A 10,000-nucleotide genomic window follows, 5' to 3' on the forward strand; every position below is an offset into this window, starting at 1 on the left:
CGCGCGCCTAGTGGAGCGTGCCCGCCCGCTCCGTGTATCGTGTGCGCGGGGGCGACGCGCGTTCCCGCGTGTTCCGCCTGCCTGCGTCTACCTCCGCGTCTCCCGAGCGTCCCGTGCGTGCGTCTGCTGTGCGCGTGCGTCTCCGCGTTTCCGCGTGCCCCGGGCGTGCGTCCGTGTCGCCGGAGGGCGCCGCCGCCGCCGCCGCCGCTGCGTGCGCGTACGTGTCCGCGCGGGTGCGCGCGTGGCCTCTCCGGTGCGCGCGCGCGCGCGCGGCCCCGTCCGTCCGAGTGCGGCGCGCCCTCTTCGGGATGCCGCGCGGGCGCGCGGCCGGGCGTACGTACCTCGTGCCCGTGCCCCCGTCTCGCGCGCGACGCGTCTATCGCGTCGCGCGTGTGTGGCGGGGGCGCCGTGTCCTCCGAAGCGCTGCGGCGCGGCCGTCCGCCCCGTCGCGCCCCTCCCTCCGTCCGCGCGGGTGGGCGTCCCGCTTCGGGGGGGGGCGGCGGGGGTTGGCCGCGGGCGGGCTTCTGTTGGGGGGATCCACGGGCGTGTGCCCCTGAGGCGTACCTTCCCGTGTTTCGGCCGCGCCGTCCGTGCGAGTCGCCGTGCGTCCGGGCCCCCGTGCGCGTGCGCGAGCGGACCGTGTCCGTGGGTGCCGCGCGTCCGCGTTCCCGCGTGTTCTGCCTGCCCGCGCCTACCTCTGTGTCTCCCGGGCGTCCCGGGGTTGTGTCTGCTGCGCGCGCGCGCGCGCCCCCTCGCGTCCATCTCCGTGTTTCCGTGTGCTCCGTGGGCCCGTCCGTGTCTCCGGAGGGCACCCTGCGGTGCGGGCGCACGCGCGCGCGGGCGCGTTCCCGTCCTTCCGTCCGTCCGTCCGTCCGTCCGTCCGTCCTCCTCCTCCTCCTCCTCCTCCTCCTCCTCCGCCCCCCACCGCCCACACCCCCGCCGCCCCCCGCCGCCCCCACCGCCTCCGCCGCCTCCAAACCTCTTCCCCGCCTGGCGGGTGGCAGCCGGCGGCCACGTCGGACTGGATCCGGATATCGCCAGCGTGGGGCCCACGGCAAGGGCGCAGGCGGGGTGGGGTTGGGGGTGCGTGGTGGGCGGTGGGGGGGGTGGCGCCAGCGGTCCTCGGCGGCGGCGGGCCTAGCGCCGCCGGCACGTGCCCCTCCGGTTTCAGTCGGGACCGCCTCCGTGACGTCGAGGAGAGCTTCTCCACCCGTCCGTCCGAGGGCGCGGGGGTTCGGCGGACCGAGGGTGCCGTCGTCCCTCGACGACCGCCTTCGGGTCGCGCGCACACACACGCTCGGAGGCGCCCCGTCTCAACTGAAAGGAGTCGGCGGAGTAGAAACCGCGGCCCTCGAGACAGCTCCCTAACGCCGGGTGCGTGCGGCGGGGTGCTTTCTACACCCTACAGAAGGAAAACGCCTGTGGCCGGAGTTCTCGACGCCCGCCTTTCGACGCACCCTCTCGTCGCCTCGCTCCGTTTCCTAAGGCTCTCGTGACTCCTCCCGTTCTATTTCAGGGAGGCGCAGCTGAAGGGCTATCCGCTCCGCCCGTCCGTGAAGTTGGGCTTTCCCCCCGAAGGTGGCCGGAAGGGGGTGGGGGGGCGCGTGAGCCAAAGGATCTTGAAAACGCGGCGGCGGCGGTACCGCTTTCGGCTCTCGCCGATCCCACGCAGAGGCGGGGGCGCGGGCAGGTCCGCGCGCAGGTGCCCGTGCGAAGGTGCAGGCGCGTGCAGGCGCGGGCGCGCGCGCGCGCGCCCTCGGGCAGGTACGTAGAGGCGGGCGCCCGCGCGTGCACACCCCTAGGCGTACGCACGGGCACGGACGCGCCCGAGGGCGCGCGCGTACCGGCGCGGGCGCGCCCGTGTGGGCGCGCCCACGCCTACGCGCGTGTACCCGCGCGGGTACGCACGGGCAGGCACGTGCGTACCGCCCGCCCGCGCACGGGCGCGTGCACGCGCCTGCGTGTCCGTATCTGCAGCCACGGGCGTGAGCGCGTGGGCGCCTACCGTCCTTCTTCTACCTAACGCCGTCACCGGGCTGGCTCGGCGTCCAGGTATGCCTGTCTCCCCCTCCCCTCCAATCCCCTCCCCCTCCCCGCCCCCTCCCCTCCCCTCCCCTCCCCCTCCCCCTCCCGTCCCTCCCCCCTCCCCCTCCCGTCCCTCCCCCCTCCCCCGTCCCCCTCCCCCTCCCCTCCCCTCGTCTCCCCTCCCCTCCCCCTCCCCCTCCCCGTCCCTCCCCCCACCGCCTCCCCTCCCCCACCCCTCCCCCTCCCCTCCCCCTCGCCTCCCCTGCCCCCATCCCCCTCCCCTCCCCCACCCCTCCCGCCCACCCCCTCCCCCTCCCCCTCCCTCTGCCTGTCTCCTTCCTTTTCTGAAACCGGGTTTTCCTCTTCGAGAGCCGTTCCGCCCCTCGGGCGAAACCAACTCGCCGCGTACCGGAGACCGAGTGCAAAGACGGAGCCCCGGCGGCGCGGCGGCGGCGGCGGCTCGGAGCTCGGCTGCCGACCGAGATCGTCGGCGGTTCGGATCCGCCGGCTCCTCCTTGGGAAGCCCGTGGGGCGGCTCGACTCTCTCCCCTAGGGCCGCTCCGAGTCCCGAGCCGCTCGACGGCACGCGACGGCAGCGGCGCCGCAGTCAGTTCTCTATCTAAACGGAAACGACGACGATGACGAACGTCAGTCTTCACCGCCACGCCCTACTCCCCACCCGAGCACCGTTCCAACTCGGGTGTTTCTCTCCCTGTGGCGGGGGTCCCCCCCGACTGAGAAAAAATAAACCGCCCCCCGAGGACGGCCCGCGTTCGGAGCCTCTTGGTAGTAGCGCGCCTTCACGGGACGACGGCACGCGCGCCCGTCACCCGCTTCCCGGAAAGCTCCCCCCGCAGAGAGTCGCGAACTCGGGCGAAGACGGAGGAGTCCGCGTACCCGTCGCCCAAGGTTCAGCCATCGTCCGATTGGAAACCGGTGCCTTCCCGGTCCCGCCTCCCCGTCGATCGACGCCTCCCGGGGGTGGGATGGCTTCCAGCCGAACCAGCCTACCGTACCCTTCCCCTCCTACGTACCTCGGGAGGTCGGCTCGGACAGGGAGGGGCCCGTCAGATGTCCAGTCCGCCGTGAGCTTTCCACGACGACGGTCGGCCGGTCGGCCGGTCGGTCGGTCGGTCGTCCCGGAACACCCCGGTCGGGTCCGCGCGCGCGCGGCACGGGCTTCACACACCTCGCTCCTCTGGCTTCCCGGGAGACGCTCGCGGCACGGCGACGCGTGCAACGCGGGAACGGCGACGCTGCCCTCGGCCTTACCGTCCCCCCCCTCCAGCCGAATACGGCCCCGGCCCTCACCGCGGGCCGAGTTGGGGGGCTGGGGGTCGGGCCGGGGGGGGGATCGGCGGCGGCGGCCCTCGTCGGCAGGCGGCGCTAGCGCCGCCGGCGTGCGGCCTTACGGTTCCCGTTGCGATTCCCCTCGTGGGCGCGGAGAAAAGCCTCTCCATCCGGCCAAGGGGGCGCCCGTTCGGCGGACCGAGGGCGACGACGGGGGGCTGCCCGTCCGCCTGAGCGCGCGCCCGCTCCCGCAGGCACAGGCGCGCGCGGGCGCAGGCACAGGCGCACACGCTCAGACACGCGCTCACGCGCAGACGCGCACTCAAACCCATACAGACACGCACAGACGCACACACAGACGCACGCACAGACCCGCGCTCACGTGCGCAGGCGCCCCCACAGACGCAGGCGGGCACGCACACGGGCACGCCCGCAGACGCGCACGCGCACGCACGCAGTCACGCGCGCACACGCAGGCACACACGCCCGGACACGCGCGCACACGCCCCCGCAAAGACGCGCCCCCGCACAGACGCGCGCGCGCGCAGGCACGCACACCGGGACGCGCGCGCGAACGGACGCACGCACGCGCGCAGGCACGCGCGCACACGCACCAGGCCACCCGGAACGTTTGCCAACTCCCCGCCCACCTCAGCACCCCACCCCCCGGGCCCGAGGCGCGTGGTCCCCCACCGCCCCCACCCTCCGACCCCCCCACCGCCCCGCTCTCGGCCTCCCACCCCCCAACCCCCCTCGGGCACTCCACCCCCCACCCCCACGACTCACGCACACACGCCCGCCCGCCCGCCCGCCCGCCCGCCCGCATTCGGGAGCCGCCGGAGATCTCTCGATGCTCGAGACGCCGACTCACCCCTCTCCCTCCCCCCCCCCGCCCCGGAGACGCCACCTTCCCGAGTCCGCCCGCGAGCCCGGAGAGCACTCGCTCGGGCCGAGCCGCCCGAGGGCCTCTGGGCGGGCGTTCGCGGCTGGCCCGCCGCGCCTCCGCTGGACCTCACTAAGTCCGGCCTCGCTCCCGAGAGCCTCGAGGGCCTCCCTCGGTGAGATGTCTCCCCAGTCGGACCGGGGGGCCCAGAGCCGGTCCGTACCGGCTCTGGGAAGGCGTTCCCGGCCTCCCCCCCGCCCCCCGTTTGCCCGCCCGCGTCGCGGGAGGATGGAAAGCGATGAGGAAGAACGCTCTCGGTGGCGGCCGTGGTTTTCTTTTGCGACGCGGATGCCGGCAAACGCACGGCTCCCTCCCTCCCTCCCTCCCTCCCTCCCTCCCTCCCTCCCGACGCAATTTGCCCGTTCAACCCGCCTCACGCGTACCGTTGGCTCGGCGACAGGGACGACGGCGGAAAACGTCTCCCGGTCTGCCTGCTGCGCCACGCGGGCACTCAAAGAACGAGGAGGAAAACTTCGGGGACTGGCGGTCTCATCCCGTCCCGTTTGTCGCGTCCGTCCAAAGGATACGGATCGGAGAACACCTGCCCGTCCGACGCTTGGGACGTGCTCTCTTCTCCCTCCCGCCCCCGGTGGACGCTCATCCCCTCGGGCGCCCCCCCCCCGTTCGGCCCTTTCGGGGGCGAGCGCGCGCGCGCGCCCCATGACGCTCCCGAGAGGTTTCCCCGGCGGCCCGGGGGAGTCTGTCCCCTCTGCCACCCTCGAGCCCCGGCCGGGGCCCAGGTGGACCCGGTTCCACCCCCCCGCCGCCCTTCGCTCCGGTCGTCGGCCGTCACCCGGCGGCCGCTTCGATACCGTCCCCCTCCGGAGCTCTGCGGCGCCGACGGGATGGGAAGCGGTCCCGGCGGGCGCGCGCTGGCCACGGCGGCCCGGGGCCTTCGCTCCGTCTCCTCGAGCCCGGCCTGGCTCCCGGCGTCCTCCCGGGGTCCTCCCGGGGTCCTCCCTCCCTCCCTCCCTCCCTCCCTCCCTCCCTCCCTCCCTCCCTCCCTCCCTCCCTCCCCAGGGCCCCCCCCGAGTGGGACACGCCGGCTGGCCGGCATGGTGCTCCAGGGCTCCAGCGGGGTAGACGGGATCTTCCTGGCTGAGGGGCGAAATGGCCCGGCTGGGCCGGACCCCCTTGGATCGGAACTTTGGGAGATGGGGCCAAGGTGGTGGAATAGGCTGACGCTTCCGCCTAGCTCTCTTGACGACAAAGACCCGGAAACACAAGCGAACGAGTATGTCTGCGACGAGCGGGGAGTCCTGACCGTCGAAGGCGGGCTTAGACGACGCACTGAGGGGCAGCGGCAGGAAGAGACCTTTCAGGGGCAGAGAGGGTTTACCGGCCCTGCCCCGCGGGGAGCCCTCAGGCACCATTCCCAGAGCGGCTGCTGCAGTGGGCTGGTACCGTCGTTCCACTGCTGTTCCGTCAGGGAGAAGCAGCCAGCCACACAGCCTGCTCACACCTCCGGAACCTGAGGAGGGCCCGGCCGGGCGGATCCCCTTGGCCCAACCGACCCCGCGCTGTGGCCGGCCCCACCGTCTTCCGGCCGCCCCGCGCCGAGAAACGTGTTCGGCGGCGGCGCTGGGAGGCGGGGGAGGGGGGCGGGGGGGGAGCCGGGACGGGGCCGGGCGTCCGGCCGCCCGGCGACGCGCCCTCGCCGGCCGCCGATCCGGATCCGTCCCGCTGCACTCCGCGCCGGTTGTCGGCCGCCACCTGGCGGCCGCTTTGATATCGTCTTCCCCCGGAGCTCCGGCGCCGGCGACACGCGCGGGAGGCGATGTGGCCGCGCTGGCCGAGGCGACGTTCCCGGACGCCGGCGGCGGCGTCGGCAGGATCGTCCTGGCCGAGGCGGGAAAGGGCCCGGCCGGGTGGATCCCCTTGGCCCAACCGACCCCGCGCCGTGGCCGGCCCCAACGCCTTCCGGCCGCCCCGCGCCGAGAAACGTGTTCGGCGGCGGCGCTGGGAGGCGGGGGAGGGGGGCGGGGGGGGAGCCGGGACGGGACCGGGTGTCCGGCCGCCCGGCGACGCGCCCTCGCCGGCCGCCGATCCGGATCCGTCCCGCTGTCGCCCGCGCCGGTTGTCGGCCGCCACCTGGCGGCCGCTTTGACATCGTTTTCCTCCGGAGCTCCGGCGCCGGCGACATGGGAGGCGCTGTGGCCGCGCTGGCCGAGGCGACGTCTCGGGACGCCGGCGGCGTCGGCGGGATCGTCCCGGCCACGGTGGGGCGCCGGCGCCAGAGCCACGTTCCGGAATTGGGCCCGCAGCTTCATGTGGCCGAGGCGGTGGCCGTCGCCGCCGCCGCCGCCGCCGCCGCCGCCGCCGCCGCGCTCCCGGGTGCCGTGTTTTAGACGGCGCTGGACCGAACCGGGCCGCACCGAGACGGCGCAGGCAGAAGAACGGGACAAGGCACGCCCCGGCCGTTCGCGCGCCTTCCTTCGCGCGGCCCGGTCGTCACCGGGGCCTCCGGCGTAGGTCCGGGGTGGCCCGCGGAGGGCGCCCCGGGCCCGGGCGCGGTCCCGCGTGGGGTCCGGACCGTCGGAGAATTTTTTCAAAGTCCCGCTCCGGGGGTCCCCGGGCCGAGGTTGCCGCCCCCGGCCCGCCCCGGCCCGGCCACGGACCCGCGCGGGGCCCGGACCTTCGGAGGGGCCCCGCCGCCCGAGAATTTTTTCCAAGTCCCCCCTCCGAGGGTTCCCCGACCGGCCCGCGTTGGCCGCAGCGCAGGCGGCTGGCTCTGGGCGCCCGCGCGGCCCCGGCCAGCTCCGTCACCCCGTCCCGCGGGTCGACCAGAGGATCCCGGGAGCTCCGGGGGGGGGGGCGGGGCGCTGGGGGCCATGGGGTCGCGCTACGGACCGATGGCCGGGCCGCAGTTCCGGGGGCTCGCCGTGGGGAGCGGGCCCCTCCCGCCGCGGGGCGTGGCTTTTCTCTCGCCCAAAACGGGCGATTTGGGCCACCAGATTGGTGCTGACACGCTCTCCTCGCTGGGTGACTCCCGCTGAGCAGATGGGAAACCTGGACGGGTCCGTAGACGCCGGTCCACCGACGGCCCACGCCCTCCCCCGCTCCTCCCCGCTTGAGCCGCCCGCCTGGGGCCCGTGCGCCGGCTCTCGCGCGTCCAGATGTCCAGCCGCGGTGCCTCCCCCCGGTCTCCAGTGCCCGAGGGCGGCGTGGCACGGGCGCCGCGGGCCCTCTGACCCGCGTGCCCCTTGTCGCAGGCACCCGCGGTGGCCGCGGTGCTCGCCAGAGTGTGCCCCGCTCCCCCCCTCCCCCAGGCCCACGTGCCTCGCGTGTCAGGCGTTCTCCGTGTGCAGGGGTCCTCGCGGCCACCTTTCCGCAGCCGGGGCGGGCGAGGCAGAAAGCGGGTCCTCTCCGGGGCTGTCCTCGCCCGCCTCCTGGCAGCCCTGGCGGGGGGGTCTTCTCCTCCTCGCTTGTGCCTGGGCTGACCCGATCGATGTGGTGTTGTCGTGCTCTCCCGGGCCGGGTCCGAGCCGCGCCAAGACGAGGGACGGACATTCGTGGCGAATGGGACCGCTCTTCTCGCTCAGCGCGCGGGCCCCTCGCTCCTCCTCCCCGCCCGCCGGTGGTGCGCAGAGGGGCAGGGGCACGGAATCCGGCCCGACCTTGCTCATCTGCCCTCGTTCGCGGCCTCGCGGCCAGCGTCGGCGGTGGCGGGGTCCTGAGACCGAGCAGGACAGCCTCTGCTCGTGGCCCTGGTGTTCTGCCTCGCGTCGGGCCCTCCCCCGCCCCCCGCGGCGGGGGGCTCTCTGGTCAGGCGCACCCGCGCGCCCCACCCAGGTGGTGCCGGTGCGCCTCGAGTGGCCCTTTGGCGGTGCCCCTGGAACGCTCCAGGCCGTCCCTCAGGTGCCTGAGGCCGGGTGGCGGTGCCGTTTCCCCGTTCCCAGCCCACCCTTCCGGTCACCGCTCACGCGTGTGGGCGTGCGCCCCTCGAGCCGAGAGAAATAAAAAACAGGAGTGCGGCCGAGAGGGAGAGAAAGGATGTGGAGGAAAAAAAAAAAAAAAAGGGGGGTCGAGCGGGGTAAGACCTTTAGAGCACGCACGCTTCGCGGGAGGGTGCCGTGCCTGATCCCGAGAAGGCGGGGGTGAGAGAGGGGTGCGCGCGTGCGTGCCCGCCCCGGTGCTTGCCGAGACCCGCGTGAGGCAAGCGAGAGCGGAAGGAGGAGGGCCCGCGTGTTGCTTCCGCCGGTGCCGAGGGAAGTCGCCCTTGCGAGGTGGGGGCCCAGGCTGCGTAGCCGCGGCTGGGCCCCGGCGGTCCGTTGTTAGGCTCTGTCGTACCTCCTCCCCCCCGCGGGCCGCCCTAGAGCGCGGACCCCTCTACAGAGGGAGACCGGGGGGTGTGTTGGGCTTTTAGGTGCCCAGGCAAGCCTCGGGTGTGCGCGGCGCGTACCCGCGAGGCCCCGCGCGCTCGCCGGAGCCTGGCTCCGGTGAGGCGGGATGAGGCGGAGAAGCTTTAAAAGAGAAACGGAAAAAAAAAAAAACGGACGACTCAAAAGGTGTGACTTTCCGAGGCCCTCGGTCGCCGCTGCGGTGCCCCACCCGTTCCCTCCTCGCCCGAGTGGAGGGTGGACGCAGCACGGAGCCGGGAGCACGCGCCGTCCCCGGGTGAGGCAGAGCCGCCGTGAGCACGAGGCGGCAGGCTCCGTTCCCGGCCGCAGAGGCCCACTGTGCCTTAACCCCCCCGCTGGTGCTTACCAATACCGCAGGCCCCCCCCGCCCATCCCCGGGGCGCCCTCGGGCGCCTGGCGGGGGCCCAACGTGGGGGGCGATGGGTGGGGACGGCCCGTCTTCGGTGAAGAAAGTCTTCTCTAGTCATCTCCGAGGGTGCCTTGGGGGTGCCGGATCCCCCAGCCGCTGCCCCTCGCCTTGCGCGCAAGCCACCGACCGTGGCTCGCAGGCAGAGCCCCCTCTCCTTCCCGCCCGGTGTGGAGGGAGAGGTCCGCCGGCCCCGCGGTGGGGCCGCGCGCCGCCCTTCGCCTGCCGCGGCCCGCGCCTCCCCCCTGCGAGTCGGGGGAGGGCCTTCGCCGGGCCAGCCGTCTGGCGCCGGGGTCGCGCGCGTCCGTGTGTGCGTGTGAGTGTGCGGCCCTCCCGTCGCGCGCCTGGTGCGGTGGGGCCGGGGGTCCGTCCGGCGGACGGCCCCCGCGCCGTTGTGTGCCGCCTCCCGCCCGCACCCGTCCCGTGCCGCCAGCGGTGCGCGGGTGTGCGGGCCCACCTCCTCACCCGGGAGCTTTCCCGGCGATGTGCCCCTGGGCCGGGGGGATGGGCGTGCCGGGGGCCGCCCCCGCAGCGCCTCCCTCGCCGACGTCGATCGACCCCGCCCCGCCCGGCCGGCCCGCGCACACGCCGTCCCCGGTCTGGGACCGCGAACCGGCCTCGCCGCGTTGGGCGTCGCCACCGGGCCTCCCCGGCCGGTGGTGTCCCCTGGCGACGCGCCCTCGGGCCCGGGCCCGGGCCCTGTGTGCGCCGGGCGGGTGGGCGGCGTGTGGCCGTCGTGCGCGTGAGGGTTGCCCGCTGGGTGGGCGGTGGGCTGGAGGAGACAGGGAGCGGCGGCGACCGCGGGGGGGTCCGATCCCCCTCCGCGCCGCCGCCGCCACCGCCGCCTTCCCGCTGCCCGCGTCTCCCCCGCCGCCGCCCTGCCCTGGCCTCGCCGCGTCCCTCCGGCTGCTGGCTCGGGGCCGCGCCTCCCGCCAGTGCGTATCGCTTCCCGGTTCCCCGGTGGTGGTCCCCCGC

Source organism: Loxodonta africana, unplaced genomic scaffold (genome assembly GCF_030014295.1).
Source record: "Loxodonta africana isolate mLoxAfr1 unplaced genomic scaffold, mLoxAfr1.hap2 scaffold_168, whole genome shotgun sequence".
Classification (NCBI taxonomy): domain Eukaryota; kingdom Metazoa; phylum Chordata; class Mammalia; order Proboscidea; family Elephantidae; genus Loxodonta; species Loxodonta africana.